General features: G+C 37.7%; 1 pseudogene; it reads right to left on the bottom strand.

Annotated features, from left to right (window-relative positions):
- Positions 1-5561: 5561 nt before the first annotated feature.
- LOC113917387 lies at positions 5562-5731 on the bottom strand (annotated as a pseudogene).
- Positions 5732-22729: the final 16998 nt, after the last annotated feature.

The following is a 22729-nucleotide window of genomic DNA, read 5'->3' as shown; positions in this document are numbered from 1 at the left end:
ATATAGTAATTAAAATGGCAAAAAGTAGTGATAAAGAGGGAATCTTAAAAGCAGAAAGAGAACAGAAAGCAACTGTATACAAGGGAAACCCCATAAGTCTATCAGCTGATTTTTCAGCAGAAACTTTGCAGGCCAGAAGGGAGTAAGGTGATATATTCAAAGTGCTGAAAGGAAAAAATCTGCAGCCAAGAATATTCTATCCTGCAAGGGTATCATTCAGAATAGGAGGAGAGATAAAGAGTTTCCCAGATGCACAAAAGTTAAAGGAATTCATGACACCTAAACCGGCCCTATAAGGAAAGTTAAAAGGGGACTCTTTAAGTGGAAAGGAAAGACCATAATTAAGAATAAGAAAAGTGGGAAGCACAAAAGCTGTGAAAATAAGTATATCTGTAAAAACTCAGCAAAGGGATCCCCCCAACCCCTGCAAAAAAAAAAAAAAAAAAAAGATGTAAAGTATGACACCATGTACCTAAAACATTTTGGGGTAAATAAAGAATAAAGAATAGGTTCAAACTTACATGACCACCAACTTAAAATGGACTGCTATATGCAGAAGATGTTATACACAAACTGAATGGTAACCACAAATCAAAAACCAGTAGTACCTATGCAAAAAATAAAGAGAAAGAAATCTAAGTATATCACTAAAGAAAGCCATATAATCATAAGAGAAGAGAGCAAGGGAAGAAAGGAACAGAAAAGAACTACGAAAACATCCACAAAATAAGTAACAAAAAGGCAATAAAATCATACCTATCAATAATTACTTTGCATGTAAATGAAATAAAGGCTCCAGTCAAAAGACATAGGGTAATGGAATGGATAAAAAAGCAAGACCCATCTATATGCTGCCTACAAGAGACTCATTTCAGACCTAAAGACACATGCAGATTGAAAGCAAATATTTGGGAAAGCATTTATCATGAAAATGGAAGTGAAAAGAAAACCAGGGTAGCAATACTTATATCAGACAAAATAGACTTTAAAAGAAAGACCATAACAAGAGACAGAGATGGACACTATATAATCATCAAGGGAACAATCCAACGGGAAGATATAACAATTATAAATACGTGTGCACCCACTATGGGAGCACCCAAATACATAAAGCAGGTAATAACAAACATGAACAAAGTAATCAATAGTAATACAATAGTAATAGGGGACTTTAATACCTCAATTATATCGATGTACAGATCATTCAAACAGAAAATCAGTGACAACCGTCTCTTTGACACATTGGGCCAGATGGATTTAACATATATATTCAGAACATTCCATCCTAAAACAGCAGAATACACATTCTTTTCAAGTGCATACAGAACATTCTCCAGAATAGATCACATATTAGGCCACAAAACAAGTCTCAACAAATTTAAAAAAATTGAAGTTACACCATGCATCTTCTCTGACCACAATGCTATGAAACTGTAAATCAAGCACAAGAAAAGATCTGGAAAGAACGCAAAAAACATGGAGGATAAATAACATGTTACTAAACAATGAACAGGTCAACCAAGAAGTCAAAGAAGAAATAAAAAAAAAAACAAAACAAAAACAAATGGTGACAAGTGAAAATGAAAACACAGTGGTCCAAAATCTTTGGGATGCAGCAAATCTGTTCTAAGGGCAAAGATTATAGTGGTGCAGGCCTACCTCAAGAAGCAGGAAAAATCTCAAACAACTAACCTTATACTTTAAGGGGCTAGAAACAGAACAAAAAAACAAAAAACAAAAAACAAAAAACTCCAAACCAGTAAAAGGAAGGAAATAATAAAGATTAGAGCAAATATAAATGAAATAGAAATAAAAACAAACAAACAAACAAATAAACCCAAAATCCCAAACCAAGTCACAGTAGAACAGATCGATGAAACCAGGAACTGGTTGTTCGAAAAGAACAATAAAATTGATAAACCTTTAGCCAGGCTCATCAAAAAAAAAAAAAAAAAAAAAAAAGAAGAGAGAGAGAGGACTCAAATAAAATCAGAAATGAAAGAGAAATAACAACTGATGCCACAAAATACAAAGAATTGTAAGAGAATATAATGAAAAATTATATGTCAGCAAACTGGACAAGGAGAATTATATGCCAGTAAATTGGACTAGAAGAAATGGAAAAATTCCTAGAAACGTATAACCTCCCGAAACTGAACCAACCAGGAAGAAATAGAATATTTGAACAGGCTGATTACCAGCAATGAAACTGAATCAGTACTCAAAAAACTTCCAAAAACCAAAAGTCCGGGACCAAATTGGTGAATTTTACCAAACATTTAAAAGAGCGTTAATACATATTTTTCTCAAACTATTCCAAAAATAGAAGAGAAAGGAAAACTTCCAAGTTCATTCTATGAGGCCAGCAGTACCCTGATGCTAAAACCAGATAAAGACACTTCCAAAAAAGGGAACTACAGGCCAATACCTCTGATGAACATAGACACAAAAATCTTCAGCAAAATTTTAGCAAGCCAAGTCCAAGAATACATTAAAAAAAATCATTCACTACAATAAAGTGAGATTTATTTCCGGGATGCAAAGGAGGTTCAACATTTGCAAATCAATCAACATGATACATCACATCAGTAAGAGAAAGGATAAAAACTGTATAATCATTTCAATCAATGCAGAAAAAGAAACTGACAAAGTACAACATCCATTCATGATAAAAATCCTCAACAAGGAGATTTAGAGGGAACATACCTCAACATAATAAAGGCCATACATGAAAAACCCATAGCTAACATCATACTCAATGGAGAAGAACAGAGCTTTTCCCCTAAGATCAGGAACAAGACAAGGATATCACTCTTAACACCTTTATTCAACATAGTACTAGAAGTCCTAGCCACAGAGATCAGGTAAGTGAAAGGAATAAAAGACATCCAGATTAGTAAGGAAGACATAAAATTATCACTCTTTGTGGATGACATGATACTATATATAGAAAACCCTAAATACTCCATTAAAAACTGTTAGAATTGGTAAATGAACTCAATAAAGTTGCAGGATACAAAATCAATGTACAAAAAGTCTGTTGCATTTCTACACATTAATAATGAAGCAGCAGAAAGAGAAATTAAGCAAAGAATCCCATTTACAATTGCACAAGCAATAATAACATACCTAGGACTAAACTTAACCAAGGAGTTAAAAGACCTATACTCTGAAAACTGTAAGACAGTGATGAAACAAATTGAAGATGAAAGAAACAAATGGAAAGATATTCCATGCTCATGGATTAGAAGAACAAATATTGTTAAAATGTTCATACTACCTGAAGCATTCTATAGATTTAATGTAATCCCTATCAAAATACCAGAAGCATTTTTCATAGAACTAGAAGAAACAACCCTAAAATTTGTATGGAACAACAAAAGATCACGAAGAGCCAAAGCAATCTAAAAAAGAAAAATAAAGCTATAGTTATGGAAATCCCAGATTTTGAGTTACACTACAAAGCTGTGTAATCAAAACAGTATGGTACCAACACAAAAACAGGCACATAGATCAATAGAACAGGATAAAAATCCCAGAAATAAAACCACAACCAGATGGTTAATTAATCTTTGATAAAGGCCGTAAGTGTATGCAGTGGGAAAAAGAGTCTTTTCAACAAATGGTGCTGGGGAAAATGGACAGCTACATGCAAAAGAATGAAACTGGACCACTTTCTTACACTGTACACAAAAATAAAGTCGAAGTGGATTCCTAAATGTGAGATCTGAAACCATAAAAATCATAGAAAAGAACACAGGCAGTAATTTCTCTGACAAGCCGTAACATTTTTTTCTAGATATGTCTTCTGAAGCAAGGGAAACAAAATAAAAAATAAACCACTGTGGCTAGATCAAGATAAAAAAGCTTCCGTACACCAAAAGAAACAACAAAACTAAAAGACAACCTACCAAACAGAAGATATTTGCAAATGACATATCCAAAAAAGGGTTAGTATCCAAATTAAATAAAGAACTTATACAATTCAACACCCCCAAACCAAATAATCCATTTTAAAAATGGGCAGAAGACATGAACAGATACTCCTCCAAAGAAGACATACAGATGGCCAACAGACACACGAAAAGGTACTCAACATCACTCATCATCAGGGAAATGCAAATCAAAACCACAGTGAGATACCACCTCACATCTGCTGGCATAGCTAAAATTAAAAACACAAGAAACAACAAGTTTTGGTGAAGATGTGGAGATAAAGGAGCCCTTGTGCACTGTTGGTGGAAATGCATACTGGTGCAGTCACTGTGGGAAACAATATGGAGGTTCCTCAAAGAGTTAAAAATAGAACTATCCTATGATCCAGGAATCACATTGCTGGATATTTGCCCAAATAATAAACAGTAATTCAAAGGGATATATGCACCCTTATGTTTATAGAAGCATTATATACAAGAGCCAAATTATGGAAGCGGGCCAAGTGTGTGTCGATAGATGAATGGAAAAAGAAGTGATATATACAGACACACACACACACTGGAATATTATTCAGTCATAAAAAAGAACAAAATCTTGCCATTTGCAACAACATGGATGGAGCTAGAGAGTATAATGCTAAGCAAAATAAGTCAGAGAAAGAGAAATACCATATGATTTCACTCATATGTGGAATTTAAGATGAAAATAAATGAACAAAGTGAAAAATAGAGACAAACCAAAAAACAGACTCTTAACTATAGAGAATGATGATTATCAGGGGGGAGGTGGGTGAGAGGATGGGTGAATTAGGTGAAGAAGATTAGGAGTACACTCATCTTGATGAGCAGTGAGTAATATATAGAACTGGTGAATCACTACATTTTACACCTGAAACTAATATTACACTGTATGTTAATTATACTGGAATTAAAAAAAAATAAATGTTGGTCTGTTCTTCATTTATCCTTATCTGTGTAATAATGATGATCATACTCACCTGAAAGAGTGTTTGTAGAAATTGAATGAAACAATGTATCTAAAGAAGGTAGCATTGTCAGTGGCTATTGATAAATGTTGAGAAATTTTAGTTATTATCAGCAGGGAATTTTGCACAAAATAGCACTTGATGAATGTAAGTTACATTTTTCTGCCACTGTCCCTTTTCATCTTTGAGTCTTTGGTGGTTTTGTTTACCTTGAAATTTCTAATAGCAGTGCGTTAGTTATGTGGGACATAAAACAAACAGCCTTAAAATATTGTAACTCTAGTCAATAAAAGTTCATGTCTCGCTCACAAAAAGTCCAAAGTGGGCTTTTCCTGATGGGGCAGCTATGTTCCAAGCTGTGACTCAGGTCCTCCACTGCATCCTCTGCCTTGAGTGCAGACAAGAAAAGAGCAAGCAGACCATCTCAGGAGGTTTTAAAAAATAATTATAAACACAACACTTTTTTATTGCCCAGTTTTTTTGTTTGTTTGGTACACCTCCCAGGTACCTTTATACACGCCACAAAGGAAACAACATGTCTACAAGTTTACAGCGATGCTCCATGTTCTCATCTAACAGCACTTGCTGATATTTACAGCCAGACTGATGCTCCATCTGACGTGTACTCAAGTAAAGCTGGTTAATGATGACCATGAGCAGGTGCAGAACTCGAAGCTATCAAAGCTTTACTTCCTTGATTTTATAAATGATGAAGCCCATCAATCCCATTCCTACCCAAATCTCCTGATAAACTTGGGTAGAATAGGGCTTCGTGGGGACCCAAACATTTTTAACAAGGCTTTGAAACATCTTGTATGAACCCCGGCGCATGCCGCGGGGGTCTGCCTGGCCAATGACTCGGAAAGACCACCGAGTGCCACACTGCCTAGTTCGGAAAGCACTGACCCTGGAGGAAGACTCAGGAACCCCATGCACTTTTTGGTTATATTAGGTAATTGAAAGTCCAGTCTGTCAAAATGTCCAGTCTTTTGTAATTAGCAAAGTTGTGAACATGATTTGAAGTTAGTTTTCCCATCTAGAACTCGAGCCTGTGGCAGTTGGTTTTCAGTGGGAGAGGGTGAATATACTCATTAAAGCCTCACTATATTTCAACTCCCTCCTTCTCACCATTCTGTAGACATTTAAAAAAAATAAACTTTTATTATGTTTAGTGCATAGCCTGATGAATTTTCACAAAGCAAAACACAAAGTAAAAAGTCATGTAATACAGATTCTTTGGGTTTTGTCCATTATGAAATATTTTCTTTCTTTCTTTCTCTCTCTTTTCTCTCAGTACTTTAAATATTTCCCTCCACTCTTTTCTTGCTTGCATGGTTTCTGAGAAGAAGTAGGATGCAATTCTAATTTGTTCCTGTATAGAAAATGTGTTTTTCTCTCCTGCTTCTTTCAGGATTTTTTTTTTTTTTTGTCTTTGATTTTCTGTAGTTTGAAGATGATATTCCTAGGTGTAGATTTTTTGACATTTATTCTCCTTGGTGTTCTCTGAATTTCCTGGAGCTGTGGTGGTGTCTGACATTAATTTGGGGTAAATTCTCAGTGATTATTGTTTCACATTTTCTTCTCTTCCTTTCTTCTCCTTTTGGTGTTCTCATTATGCGGACATTACACCTTTTGTAGTTGTCCACAGTCCTTAGAATTCTGTTCTCTTATTTTTCATCTTTGTTCTCTTTGCTTTTTAGTGTTTGAAGTTCCTATTGCTATATCCTCTCGCTCAATGATTCTTTCCTCAGCCATGTCCAGTCTATATAAGCTTATGAAAGTCATTCTTCATTTCTCTTACAGTGTTTTTTTAAATCTCTAGCATTTCTCTTTCATTCTTTATTGGGATTTTTATCTCTCAGCTTACATTGTCCATCTGTCCTTTCATACCGTCTACTTTATCCATTAAAGCTCTTAGCATATTAATCATAGTTGTTTCCAATACCCAGTCTGATGATTCCTATATCCCTGCCATATCTGGTGCATATCTGGTTTAGTAAGCATCTTGAGGCTTGCTTTGGCTCTTCAAACTGTATTTTTTCCTTTTGGTATGCCTTTTAATTTTTTCTTGATAATCAGACATGGGTCCTGGGTAAAAGCACCTCCAGTGAATAAGCCTTTGCTGATGTGGTGGTAGGGTGTGGGGAAGGGAAGCATTTTATAGTCCTGTGACTAGGTCTGTCTCTCAGGGACCCTGTGTGTCTGGACAGTGAAATTCACAAGGGTTTCTCAGTTTTTTCTCCCCATTTAGGTGGGACAGGATGACAGCAACAGACTGGAGTTGGGTATTTTCTTTCCCCCGGGCAAGTTAGGCTCTGATAATACCTCATTAGGTTAGGTTCTAGTTAACTAGTTCTCCCTGAGGACAGGCCTTGTTAAGAAGAAGAGTGCTCTGGTTTATTTCAAAATGGTTCCTTATTCTCGTTCCCTGCAGGAAGCCTGAGGGGATTGATTTTTTTCAGATATTTACTATGGGAATCTGGTTGAGCTCCGAAAGGTAAATCTTAAAATGGGGAGGATCTTCCCTCTGCCTGAGTCCCCCTGGAGTTTTTCACTCTGAGAGTTGCCCACGCTGAGCCTCCAGCAATTAGTTCATCAATTACAGTTCAAATTTTCTTACCCCAGCACTGGTTCCTGTGGCAATTTCTTCATGAGTCTCTACTCTGGGAAGCTGTGATGATCTGTGTTCACCCATCTCTCCAGGTGTGGGGGCCGGAGTTTGTCTTTTGTCTTTCCCACTCTTATGGATCCAAGGGGAGCTGTTGGGACAGAGCGGTGACTTCCAAGCTCCTTAAACCTTCCTCACCTTCATTACTGATGTGTATTTTCACTTGGTGTAGAATTCTAAGTTGTATTCATCTCAGTAATTTTATTTTTTTAAATTCTAGAATTTCCCCTTAATTTTTCACAGATTCAAGTTCTCTGATGAAATTCTGATCTTGATTCAATTTTCTTGAACATACTAATCACAGTTATTTTACAGTCTGTGTAGCTCACATATCTGGATCACCCATAGGTCTGTTTCTGTTAATTCTTTTTCCTTTGGTACTTTATACTCTTGGTAATTCTGAACTGAATACCACACATTTTGTTACCAAATATTAGAGTCTATGGATGCTGTTATATTTTTCCATTAAAGATTTTGTTCATTTTCTGGCCAAATGATTAGAGCTGATTTGAGGCAGAGTTTCCAGTCCTCCTAAGATCTGGTCCATTTCTGCTTTGTTCTAACTATGGAGTGTGATCCTACAGAGACTCCACACTGAAGTGGACCCTAAACTTCTGATTTTATCCCCCAACGTGATATACTGCCTAAAGGTCTGCTTAGCTCCCAGTTTCCCAGCAGCTGCTTTCTGCTCTGGCTCTCCTCAGTGATTTGTTTCTGGTTCGTAGCATCATGGTCTCTTTTAAGTTCCATCTCCCTTAATAACTGCCACACCTTCTAACACTTTTGATGGCTTCCAAGAGATGTTTTTTAGTTCGTGTGTTGTTTTGCTTTGTTTTCCCATTCCATCTAATTTTTCTAATAGTTCTAAGTTGAAGGATTGGTCTGCCAGAGCTGATACGTTAGATCCAGAAGTGTAGGTTTTAGAGACCAGATCTAGAAGTGGTATACATCATATACTTTCAGATTCCATTGGCCGGAAGAGATTTCTTCCTAGATCAAGCTGGGCTACAAAATGTAGTCTTCTCTGTGCCCAGGAAGAAAATAAAGCAGTTTAGTGATGATTTAACATGTTTTTCTGCTGTAGGCAATGACTTAAGGATTTGTTATATACTTTGGAGATTTCAATGTGATCTTTATGCATTTTCAGCCCAATTATAAGTTAATGCTTAAAAGATAGGGAAAGGGGCCATAGAATAATCTAAGTATAATTTTTTTTAAATCCACATTTATTAAATTCCTTTTTTATTCAGAGCACTATGCTAGACACATTCACATCTGTCCTCTTCTCGAATACTCACATGGATCCTGCAAAGTTATGTGTTATTATTTTCTACATTTTTTTTAATATGGTATGTGTGAGACTGAAGTGGTTATTTAATTTGTGCTTTGTGATGTGGAGTAAAGACTTATTAATTCATTCCATAAGATGATGTTTCCTTTTTATTGTTGCAAGTCGCTCTTATTACATCTAGATGCAAGATAATACAGTAATTGAAACCAAGAGCTCTGGAACTAGGCTGCTGGGTTTCACTCCCGTCTCTACCACTTCCTGATTGGTTCAACCAGCAAACAATTTACTTCATTTCTCTTGCCTCAGTTTCCTGCTCTGTAAAATAGAGATAATAATAGATTGTTGTATTGAATAAATTAATTTGAAAAGAGCCTAGAAAGTGCCTGTTACATAATAAAAACTCAATAATTACTAACTATTAACATTATGTGGAAGCAGATGATTTCATTGCTATTTTTATTACTGATTTACATAATGCATTGTAGCTTTGTAAGAGCTGCCCTAGAATACAAGTTCTGTGAGTTCAGGGACTTTGTCCCTCAGGAGGAAGTACAACACTTGGCACCAACAAAAGATGTAGGTTATTGAATTTCAAATCATAAAAGAAGAAAGGTGTGGCTGCCTTTTTTCATTTATTCTTGTCATTTCCAGGCAATAGTGTTTATCATATATTTTTCCCTCTTTTATTTGCCTTCTCCCCCTTTTTTTGCAAAGAACCTATTTTCCCCTGTGTTAAAATTCTAAATAGCTTGGAATATATCAGTTATCAACTTATCTCTCTTGAATTGGAGATTACTGCGGTGCATGATTAAAGTGTTGGGAGGAACGCATGTAATTTTGGTCGAGGTAGTAGATACGTACTTGCTAACATGATGTAAAATGTATGCATTTACACTGTCATAAAACAACTTGTATTGTGACTTGTTTCACAATATCTGTACGGAATACTGAGTACTTTTGACAGTTCTTTCCTGTTTCTGACAGATTTTTTTTTTCCTTTTTAGAAGTAAGGAAGGCACACATTTCTGTACTTGTTTTCACTTTTGCTTCACTTATGGTAGTGTCTCTCTCTTATCATACAAAATATAGTTATCTGTCAATCAGTATTTATGAAGCACTTAGTGCATCTCTACATACACATCCCTGCTAGGGTCTGACGATGAGAAAAAGAACATGCAAGCAGAAAGAAAAGGATCACATCTTAAATTGTTGGAAATGTGTTAACCTATTGCAAAAGTGCACTGAAAACAAGTGAGGTCTTGTTTTCTTATTATTGTTAATATTTTGGCATATTAGTATCTTAGGGCTGCTCTAAAGAATTATCATAAACTGGATGGCTTTGAACAACAGAAATTTATCCCCCCTCAGTTCTGAAGTCCTCAAGTCCAAAATAAAGGTGTGATTGGATTTGGTTTCTTCTGGAAGCTCTAGGAGAATCTGTTCCATGCCTCTCATGGCTTCTGGTGGCTGTGAACTGTCCTTTGCATTGCTTGGCTTATCGACACATGATGCTAACCTGTGCCTTTGTTTTCACCTCACATTCTCTGCTGTTTCTCCTCTTCTGTTAGTATCTTCTCTTATAAAGGCACTTATCATTACATTTAGGGTCCACTCAGGGGCCAGGATGGTCTCATATCAAGATGCTTAACTTAATTATATCTTCAAAGACCATTTCTTTTTCCACATAAGGTTACATTCACAGGTTCTGAGTAGACATATCTTTTGTGGAATCATCATTCAATCTACTACATTGGGTATGTGTCATTTTTCCTTGTGTTTTCTCTTGTTTCAGGTTCATAGAAATCTCCCTCAAGGACAAGGAACATATCTTGTATCTTTTGGGTTCCCTACAGCCCAGTCAAGCACTCTACCCAGTCAAGCCCTCTTAATGTATTGAGATGTATATGTATCTTAATGTATTTTGAAAGCTATTAAAGGAATGGATGGCACACATATGCATACAGAGGACTGAAACAATCTTATGACATATAATGACACAGTTAGAGCTTAGTGCTAAGACTGACAAATAGGAAAATAGTGTGTGTTTTAAGAGTGGTAAATGCTATGATTTGGCTAATTGTATATAGAAAGTCATCTTATGCTAGTCTAGGGGGTGCTAGAAAGGCTTCCTGGAGGAGGAAGCATAGCTAATGAACTTTGAAGGACTGAACAGGAAGTGAACTGTGAGAACAATGAAGATGAGTATTCTAGGCACAGAGAACAACAAATGCAGAGATTTCCAGTATGAAGCTTCTGGAACCATCAGGAAGTATTCTGTGTGACTGGAAGACATGACACATGAGGTGCAGGTGTGACTCATAGGAGTAGAGGGTAAATGGCCAGAGATAACACTGGGATTTCATGAAGGCTGCATCATGAAGGATCTTATATGCTGTAACAAAGTGTTTGTATTTATTTGTAAAAATAAGAAAATCATTGACATGGTGGCTGAGGTATCTTCAGATTAACTTTTCACAAAATGGTGGTAGTTGGGAAAGAGATTGGGCATTAGTGAGACCAGAGGCAGTTGGTCCATTTTACATTGCTAAAATAATCTGGGTATAAATGATGGAGTGATGGTTGCCTCAGTTATGACAGTCTAGGCAGAGAGTGCAAGTATGGCATTTGAGCATTATTAAAATGATGTGGGACTGTTGGGGCATGGTAGCCAATTGGAGTTAGGCCATATGGAAAAGAGAGGGGTCAGGGATGATTTTTTTAAAAGATTTTATTTATTTATTTGACAGAGAGAGACACAGCGAGAGAGGGAACACAAGCAGGGGGAGTGAGAGAGGGAGAAGCAGGCTTCCCACTGAGCAGGGAGCCCGATGTGGGGCTCCATCCCAGGACAATGGAATCATGACCTGAGCCAAAGGCAGACGCTTAATGACTAAGCCACCCAGGCGCCCCTCAAGGATGATTTTCAAACGTCTGATTTGTTTGACTCTAATAGACAAGTAATGGTATCATTCATGGCAACTGAGGACAGAGAATGAGGGGCATTGAAACTTTCTGTGCCTCATTTCCCTCATCTGTACAATGACTAAGTAAACCCTACCCTCCCTATCTCACGGCATTATTAGCAGCAAATAAGGTAAAGCATTTTAAATATTTTTAAAATTATAAAGCAAGCTCCCCAATTTTTCTTTATGATTGATTTACATTTAACCAAAATTTATAATTCAAACAAAACAAAAATTATAAGAAGTATATATAACTATATGAGGACAAAAGTGTATTTTTTAAATAGAAGGGACTTCTCTTTTGGAGATGGCAAGAAATACGTGTCTACAGTCCAGGTTCTCCTTTCCCTCTTTTTGCTTTTCTATGCTACACTGTGATTTCATCATGCCAGAGACTGAAGAAAAAAATCCACCACCACTCTCTGATGCCTGTTTTTCTCAAACCCACGGTCGCTCTGCAGCTTCCCACTCAAGGTTTCTTAGTACCTTGAAATTTCACCAAGCGACCATCGCATCTCCATCCTGGTGCGGGCGTGGCCCTGCTGCCCTCGATATGCACACACACACACACACACATGCACACACACACACATGCAGGGTTTGAGCTCAGTAATCCCCAGTTAAGATCTTGGGCACCATATCAGTTTTCTCATCTACAAAATGGGTGTAATGTTTATCTGTTTCCCATGACTAATGACCAAATGAAATTAAACACACATAACATGTGTAAATTGCTGCTTACTATACTTGGCAAAAAAGTAACCACTCAGTAAATAGTACTTTATTGTCACTGTTTTGCAATACAAACTCTGCTGAGAGATCTACCTTGCGCTTGCAAATCCTTCCTGCTCCCCAACTTTATAAATTACTGGAGACCCTGATGGGCTTTGATCTCTGCATTTGGACTTCCCTGTGTCACAGATCACTTATTTTCCCTACTCTACTCCACCCCCTGTCTTTTTTAATTTCTGTAACCCTTAGGGTCTATTTCATAACATTTAATACTAAATCATTGAACTGTCTGCTTTATGTTCACTTTGTCTTTTTGTTTTGTTTTTCATTTTTTTATTTGAGTATAGTTGACACATAATGTTACATTGGTTTCCAGTATAACTTAGTGATTTGACAAGTTTGCACCTATGCCCTGTTCACCACAAGTGTAGCTGCCATCTGTCCTGTTACATGGCTATAACTTCACTTTGTCTTTTTAAAGTAGGCCCAGAATTCTTCTGGTAGATGTATCTAGCACAGTGTGGGGCACGCACAAGGTACAACAAATTGGAAGGGTTTGAGAATCAACATATCGTTTTGATTTTCACAGTTCTTAACGTCTCTTCTTCGGGGGTCTTATTGAAGTTCTCACTGTCCAGTCCTCTCTCTGTGTACTAAAATCAAGCTTCATGCTTTAAAGGAAGAAAGAAAGTGAAAAAAAACGAGGTGGGGGATACCACTTTTTAAAACTTTGATCTCAAAATGGGGGAGAATGTTGGGTTTTAGAACATTTTGATCTTCTTGGATTTATTTTTTCATTCTCTGACAATTCAAAAATTGCAATAATAATTGCATTGTTCTCTAAATGCCCTAGTTAGAACCAGAGCCAAGATTATTTCATTCTACTATTAGGAAAGAGCTGTAGGAAGGAGCCCATAAAACATCCTTGTTTTCTTTTTTTTTTTTTAAAGATTTTATTTATTTATTTGACAGAGAGACACAGCGAGAGAGGGAACAGAAGCAGGGGGAGTGGGAGAGGGAGAAGCAGGCTTCCCGCATAGCAGGGAGCCCGATGCGGGGCTCGATCCCAGGACCCTGGGATCATGACCTGAGCTGAAGGCAGACGCTTAAGGACTGAGCCACCCAGGCACCCCCATCCTTGTTTTCTTGATATGAATGCAGATCACCTCACAGCTAGAGGAAAAGCAGCCTCAGGCAGTGGAAGTATTGGCCAGACTGCACCAAATAGCTTCAGCAAAATGCCTGGGGCAACAAAGAATGGTGGCACAGAAAGGCTGCTTGGGATGGAAGGGTATTTTTGTGACAACTCCTTAATTTCAGTTTGCAATTCTATTCAGGGAATCTAAAGGTTGTGTAACAGAAGGAAAAGACTCAGGCAACCTTTTGAGTGCAAGCTCTGGTCTGTTTAATAAGAGCAAATTTACTTACCCTCTTCAAGCTTAGTTCTCTTCTCTGTGAAATGGGAATGAAAACATTTTCTTCCAAAGAAAACATTTAATATCTTTCCACGTAGGTATCTGGAGAGTAATAATAATCAGACAACAATCTGTCTCTGAGGTATTTGAGCTCTGTAAGCTACTTATAAATGTTTTGGCAACTCTTCCAACTTTCTCCTGAAGTATAATTAAAAAAAAAAAATTAAAACATGACTATCATGTCAAAGACTTATTTAACTCATTAATGAAAGAGGCAGCAGGATATTAAAGCTGATTCAAAGAGAATTTGAAAAGCTAAGTATCTATAGGCTCTAAAAGAATTACGCTGGAATAAGATTGCTAAATTTAAATATAAAATTTGTTCACTTCCTACAGGGCAATAAAACTGGTAAAATGGTAAAAATATAAATAATAAAAATGGTAACTTTTGGCATTGCCATTTCTACTGTTCAGATATCGTTTGTATTTTTATCAAAGATTAAAGTTAACATTTAACTTCGAAGATTATGAGTTCTAATCAATGGTAAATAGTCAAACAAAGGCACCTTCTTCTAGAAAAGTAAGTAATCATGGGGAAGACCTGCTAGACAATATTCCTATGACATCCAAAGGACACACAGTTATTATTTTATCTTATTCCCATGTTTTGAAAGTATATTTTAATATTACTTATTTGTTTTAATTTTTTTTTTTTTTCATTCTCTTTCCTGATTGGAACATTCAGTTCTTCTGTTTTGTATTTTATTTTCTTCTCTCTGACCCTGTAAGTCTACATGTTTCTAATTCTCTTTTCCCATCAGTTATTTATTGCCAGATTATATCCTCAGATCTTTTCCTATTTTGCTCTCTCATTAAGTCATTATTTGAGTCTGCTTTAGTTCTTATGCTAAAACCTGACTGGAACCTAATTGGCAATGCAGGACTATTAGCTTCCTTTTAGTATTAGAGATGGGTGATATTTGCTATTCCACTTCTGGTATCTCAGTATGGTATAAGGAAAACAAATCTCAAACAGCATTCTTCCACACATCTGAAGTCTAAAGTAAGCAAGCACAAAGTTCTATAAACTCAATGAACTCTTTATTCTCTGTCCTTTGTCTACTCCCAAATCACCTTGTTTGAAAATTTCACTTAAGGCAAAAGTGTAATATTTTATGGCATGAATTTTCTAACTATTATTCTTTTTAGAATCAAATGATCAAGAACTTTCTAAACTAGTATCCTAGGACCCAGTAGAAATTAAACTTAGGGAACCATTACTAAACCTGGAAGGAGTGCTAGATTTTTTAAAATTTTCTGTTCATATAAAAGTAGGGATATATCAGCTGTATTCTAGCCTGCTCTTGTATCTTGAACACCGTCATTTTCACCGATGAAAGCCTGTATCTCATGTCCATTATGCTTATTAATAAGCCATTGATTTCACCAATGAAAATCTATTTATTTATGTATCAAAAAAGATTTGATTTATTTATTTGTTAGAGAGAGAGAGAGCACAAGCAGGGGGAGCGGCAGACAGAGGGAGAACCAGGCTCCCTATTGAGCAGGGAGCCTGATGTAGGACTTGATCCCAGGACCCTGGGAACATGACCTGAGCTGAAGGCAGACGCTTAACCTACTGAGCCACCCGGGTGCCCCTGAAAATCTATTTATGATATTCATAATGCTAATTAACAAACTTCTGTGTTGATCAGACATGGAGCTAGCTGAAGCCTTATAGATACCACCTCTGGTGCATTGTCTTCTGAATTAAGTGTCCACTAACCACCCCTAGAATAGCCTCAAATAGGGAAATTATGCTCTGGGGCCTAGAGGCATGACATTCATTTCGATTACACGATCTAGGTTGGAAGTAGTTTAAAATAAAGTATAGTCTGCATCACAACCTGGACTTGGCCTGTTTCTAAATGGAGTTATCACAACCTACCAGTCTTTGTGGAAGGCAGGGATGATATGGTACTTGCTACCGTGCAAGTTTTCTGTCTCTACAGTCCAGAAGCTGGGATGATGGTAGCACTTTTTTGGAAATATAGGTCCCATTTACCAAACTTCGGAAGTTTGGAAGTTGAATAGGAAGGCGTGGAATCTGAACTTTCCCCTGGATGATTGGGATATCCCTTAGGAGGAGACCCTGTCACCCAACAAGGACCATGCCCTTTGGCTACTGGGAAGATATGAGGAAGTGAAGCATTCTGACCTATTATAAAGAAAGAATATCTTTTTACATTGCTAATTTTTGGGGGGGCACTAGTGTCTGTTAGAGTTAACTGGAAAAACAAAGACCAAAAGCAACTCTGGTTTAAATGCTTTTGTAATTGTGTCAGGTTTTATGTTATGATAAAATCTTAGCCTCCTTACAAGGAGGTTAAATCCCTTGTTGATTCAGAGTGAATTTAGTTTCTCCAAAGATGAGCAGGATGAGACAAAAACTGACCCATTTTTTTTTTCTCCTCAGAGTCCAAATTCTTGCGTTTTTTTCTTCTCCTCTCTATCTCAGGAAGGTTTCTCACAGCCAGCAGTGCAGAGGCATGCTCTTGCTGCTTGGGTAGTGGAAAGATTCATGGCTTCCTCCAACACATAAGGCCCTGGATTATTGTAGGCAAAAAGAACCACCTGGAATGATTCATTGGGCAGTGTGCATGTTGTGCCCCGGCCAGAGCTGTTACCTATTTATGACAATATAATTTCATTTGCTTTCAGAAATGCACTTTATGCCCTGTCTGTCAGACTAACCCAGAAATATGTCCGCCAGGCAAGATGCTTAACCTCCCCTAGCAATCTACGCTGCATAGAGCCGAGTGACAGGAGTAGAACTGGCAGTTGATCTTGATTCTTCTTTCTAGAAGTCAAGGGGTTGCAACAGTTGCTGAATTTCCTCAAATTTGTGGGTATGAAATTTATGAATCCATGCTATATCATGATCTGCAGGCAAGGATTTATATTACCTACATTTGGAAACACAATTGAAGTGATTATGTAAATACTAGTGTTAGAGTCATTTTTTTTTTGCCACGTGAATGGTGGTGTACAGTGTCTGGTTTTTGTGTGCTAACCTTAGCCTGGGTTTCACCTTACTTTATTTGCCTTTTTTTTTCTCTTTATATTTATTTTCTAAGTCTTTAAAATTTTTTAATGTAATTTTTAGAGATTTTACACATACAAGTGATTTTAAGGCAAACATAATGGGCCCTGATGGATGCCCCTTCCACTCCTATCAGGTCATATTTTCCCACGGCTTGCTGATTCCTTTCCTTTGCCTTCCTTTCTAGAAAGAACCATTATCATGAATGTGATTTTTTTTTTTATTCTCATGCATGTTTCCATATACATACTTTCATACATATCCATAAATGAGGAATAGTTTTGCTATGCAGGTTTTAAAATTTTATAACTACTATATAGTTTTCTTTTGTATGATTTTGCCATAATTTATTTATCCATTTTCTTAGGATGTCCCCAGTTTCTCACTATTACAAGCAGCGCTGCGAAGAACATTCTTAACCGTGTTTCCCTGTGTAAGGGTTCTCTAGAGGATCAGACTTCAATGGAATTGCTAAGTTTTTGGATATGGATATCTTCAACTTTATCAAATATTGCTGAATTGCTCTCCAAAGAGAAATGTTAGAGTTCTTTATATATTCTGGGTACTAAAGTATTGTTGGTTATATGCACAGCAAATGTATTTTCCTGTCTGTGGCTTTTCTTTTCCTTTTTTTCATAGTGAGTTTTAAAAGTAATTTTAATTTTAATGTATTCAAAGGTATGGAGTTTTTTATGTTTTGTGCACTTTGTGTCTTATTCTAAAGATTTTTTCATTATACATGTTCATGAAAATGTCATCTGATCCCTCATCCTCTGGTTCTTTAGTTTATGTGAGCACACTTCATGGATTGCCCTATGTTATATGAGCAGTGGTGTAATCTATGCTAATCTAGATGCAAGAGTTAGTACCCCTTGATATTCTCAAAATGCATTAGTGAGCAAGGTGGATTTTATAGTATTGACAAAGGAGGAGTTCACATCTACTCCACATTAGAGAAACCAGTCCCTCCTGTTAGTTCTTTCTGTTCTCTCTCTTTGTTAAATCTTGACCTTACCAGCACTCTCTCTACCAGAATTAGTCCTGCTTTTTTCTCCCTTTGGGGAGCAAAAATAACTCTCCTCTTTCCTTCATGAAAAACTCCACCTGTTCTGCCATAAAATATGGGTACCAGTTGACTTAAAAAATTACAGGCAACAAGAATATAAAAGTGTCATCTCAATCACAATGGGTCTCTCACTTAAAGAAGTTCTCACAAACATTCATTCATGTAATCATATTTATTAAGCATTAACTAAGTGTCAATCATTATGCAAGATACTGAGTGAACAAACAATGTCCCAGGTGGAAAAGGTGGAGAGGGAGATTTCAGAAGGCTTCTCTGAGGAGGGGACATTTAAAGTGAGGTGGGAAGAGTAAGGAACTAGCTATTCCAAGGGGAGGGAAATATTTAACAGGAGGTTACTTGACAAATGCAAAAGCCAAATGCAATGAAAAAGAGCTTGGCACGTTGGGGGAACTTGGAAGGATGGCAGTTATAGCTAAAAGGAAATCTTGAAGGAGGAAAATGATATGGAATGTGGATAGAGAGCATAGGGGTGAAATTATTTCGTGCCTTTTAGGCTTTCATAAAGAGAGGTTAATGATTTGATTTGGGATTTTAAAATATAGCATTGGCTGTATTTAGTAGACAGCCTGGCAATGCACAAGAGCAGAAGAAGGAGACCATGTAGGAGGCTCTGGCTGGGTCCAAGTGAGAGGCAATGAAGACCAAGATTAGTTTGGTGAAAGGTGAGATGTAGAGAGATACACTTAGAGGGAGAGATGACAGAGTTTTCTGAAGAGATAAATAGAGTAAGGAAGAAAATGTAATCAAAGATGGTTCCTGGTGATGTGGCATGGATAAAGATGGGGGACATACACTGAGATAGTGACAACTACCCAGGTAGGTTTCGGGCAGGACAGGGATGGTGTAGGCAAGCATTTTGTCTATTGTGTATCACTCTCAGATGCCTATGAGGCATCCATGTGGAGACATTGAGTATTTGGTTGGATCTAGAGCTCAGAGAAGAGGTAAATTTGGGAGCATCAGCTGGTAGAAAAAGACTTTTTTTCCATTTCATGATGGAGCAAAAGATACATAGATATGAAAAAGGAATGAAGGGAGATCTTTCTTTAGTTTCAACCTAAACTTTATAATCCAGTGACTACCAGTCTTAGCCTTGAATTTCTGTGCATGGATAGGGATCTTGGACAGACTGTATCTCAGAAAGCCCAGGGAAAGTCAGAAGTTGGCAATTGTCCATTTGGTCCTATTTACAAATCTCATTGTTTCTCTAGTTTTTTTGGGTTTTAAGAATTTTCAGAGGTAAGTGCTAGAAAGTACTGCACCAATGTACTACAGAATGAGGTTGATTGCACATTTTTTTAATGTTTTTTACTTTTTAAAAATATTTACTTATTTACTTGAGAGAGAGAGGGAAAGAGAGCATGCACAAGCAGGTGGAGGGACAGAGGGGAAGGGAGAGAGAGAATTTCAAGCAGACCCTGCGCTGACCACAGAGCTCAACATGGGGCTCAGTCCCCTGAGCTGAAATCATGACCTGAGCTAAAATCAAGAGTTGGCTGCTTAACTGGCTGAGCCACCCAGGGGCCCCTGATTGCACACTTCAAAGGAAAAATTGAATTATATCTTTGAAGGTTTGTTGAGAGATTTGTATCATAATAGATATCTGCTAATAGGCAGCAAAAGTCGCATGCCTGTGTTTATGCAACATTAATAATTACAAAACTTTTACTTGGGATTCTATTACTATTCCCTAAGTGGATTTTTCAATTATTTCGGTGCAATTGGCAGGGAATTTAGCACTTCAGTAGATTGTGCTTACTTTTTCTTGTTGCAGGTAAATTGATGACCACTTGAAGGTCTCTGGCAGAATGTTCTATATGGCCATAGATATATATATATATATGCATATTGGCAGCTTATATTTTGTGTTTATTATCAGTGTTTACTCCACTTATATTTACCTTCAGCTGCTTGCAGACAAAATTCTGGTTGTCTAGTGTTACTGATGATAAGTATATCTATTAGTCAGAAAATATTGGGTGCTTACTATGAACCAGCTGCTGTGGTACCCATGAGAGTTACCAGCAAACTAGGTCATCATTCTTGTGTCTAAGAAACTTACAGTCTGGCAAAGAAACAGGTTTGTAATTACCTACATACATCACAAGATAGAATGGAAAAATGGTTATACAGATTGAAAAAATATATGCTGTGTCACTTCTGGATAACAATGACTGCATGGCATGGGTTTACAGAATATCCCTAATGAAATGAATGACAACTAATAAAAACTAGCGAGTAAACAAAAAGTAGCTCACTGGTAGAACAAAATAAGGAAAAGGGAATAATTGAATGCCCTACATTTCTCAAGTGGCAGCTAAGAAAAGAACTAAAATATTGTAGCATGACATGGCATGTCACTGCACCACAGCTATGGAATTCAAGAAACAATATTGGTGAATGTGTTCTTCAAGGTAGGTTAACAGTTGAAACATACAATGCTGAAACCTCAGTGTTTCACATGCTACGTGCAACTTCCTTTCTCACTCATTATGTACCCAAATGGTTATTCCTGAGGTTGCTTCAAGGTTCTTTCTATGTGTGGATTCTTCCTCTTCTAGATTCTCATAGTACTCTCCATTAAAAGGAAGAAGGGTAGAGAATCAGAAATGACAAGTTTTTCTGGAATAAGCTTGGAGGTGGCTGACTTCACCTGGCCAAATATCCTTAACTGCCAGGGATTCCGGGATACATGGTCTTTCTCTGTGCCCACCAGGAAACAGAAAGGTTTTGGTGATGATAGCAGTCTCTGCCACAGAGTCTACATAATCTTTATAATTTCCATTAATCATGCCCAGACTGGGGAGAAGTGTTACAAAGGACTCCCCACCCCCCTGCCTTTCCCTCTTTTGACTGGGGGTAGTGAAATAGCTAAATGAGAAGTGAGCAACTCAAGATGACCCTCCCTGGGGATGAAAGGCTCCAGGGCTCCCCCATAAAGTGGGGGGAGTAAACCTGAGCATCCAGCACAGCTCCCAGGGCCTTGGGATACACTGTTACGTAGGTGGCATGGACCCTGGTTTAGAATGGGCATCTGTCAAAATCAGGAGACAGTAGAGAATCCAGGTCTTCTAGTAACAGCTGCTCACAGCCTCCACTGAGCTCCCTTTCCTTGTCTTTTAGCTCCTCCACTCAAGCTTGCTAGGTCCACCAAAAGGAAAACAAAAACAACTGGCTAGGACCTGGGATGCCCAGGCTTTATTTGTAGTTTAGAGAGATAGAAATAGGTCTCAGTGGAAAGGAGTTTAAAGGGAACTCACTCACTCACACCGTAGCGGATCAAACAGAAACTCTGGGCAAGTGTCTCCTGATAACCATGAGATGAAAAAGAAAACCACGCGGCAGTTGTGAAAGGCTCCACAGAGCGGGGAAAAACGCATAACCGGAAAAGACAAAGAACCTCATCTAAAAGAAAACTATAACTCAGGGAATAAAAGAAAATCCCATGCATATTCTTTATGTTATAGAAGAAGATAAGAGGACTGAGAATTCAATTAAAAAAGAACTGAAAGATGAAATCACAAGGTCCTGGGGTGTGTGGTTAACAGGGGCACATGGGTCCTGGGTAATGTTAAGCCCATTCTCAGTCCCCAAGGCACAGAGTAGGGCAGAAGAAGACAGAGACTCCACCTGAGGGGCAGAGAGGCAATCATCATCATGCTCTTCTATGTATTCGAAGGAACCTAGTATTTCCTAAAATCAAGGACAGGAATAAAGCCTGGCTGCCAGTAGAGAGCAGAACTGAAGATTGGGAAGCCCCCAGGACTTACGCTATTTCTTGCTTTTGCCGCTGTGTTGTAAAACTTCTCTTTCTTTGAAGAGGCTTCACAGGTTCTCTATGCACGTGGAAGAATATGGTTTATGTTATGCTCCTAGCAACAAATAGACAAACTAGCTGGCTCTGAGTCACAGTGCCAAATTCCCAGGAGAAAAATCTGATAGATCCAGCTTACGTTATGGCCAGTCAACTATAGAAGAGAGACACAAAGTCATAACACCACAGTAGTTTACAATTCCTGAGCGTGATCTGGATGTCAACCACTGTGCCAAGTGCTTACGGTGGGGCATCTCGTACAGCCTACACATGGGAGAGATAGTACTGATACCATTATTTTATGTGGAGGATGCCACTGAAGCTCAGAAAATTTACGTTAGTTATCCCGTGTCACACAGGGGTCTTGTCTCAGAGTCAGGCTTCAAATCCAGGTTGTGAGCTCCAAAATCTGCCCTCAACCTTTGTGCTGTATTACCAGTACACCCAGGGGCCAGTTACCTAAAGGATGGTCAGCCTGTGGATTAAACAGATGCCCTAAAAAATTGAACATTATTTTCCTAAAATTTACTCGAGTTGCATTCTTACAAGAAGATTTCCTGGGTCATGGGTTATATTGCCCAGTGACTTTCCTGAAAAGTTGCTCCCATTTACATCCCTGAGAAGTGCACAGAGGTGCTTGTCTCATCATACTATTGCCAACATTGAGTACTAATATTTTGGTTCATCTTTGCCCATAGAGTTGGAGCTGGATTGGGAAGAAGCTATTCTGACTGG

The sequence above is a fragment of the Zalophus californianus genome, chromosome 1, assembly GCF_009762305.2.
Source record: "Zalophus californianus isolate mZalCal1 chromosome 1, mZalCal1.pri.v2, whole genome shotgun sequence".
Taxonomy (NCBI): Eukaryota; Metazoa; Chordata; class Mammalia; order Carnivora; family Otariidae; genus Zalophus; species Zalophus californianus.
This window is presented reverse-complemented; position numbering and strand designations above follow the sequence as displayed.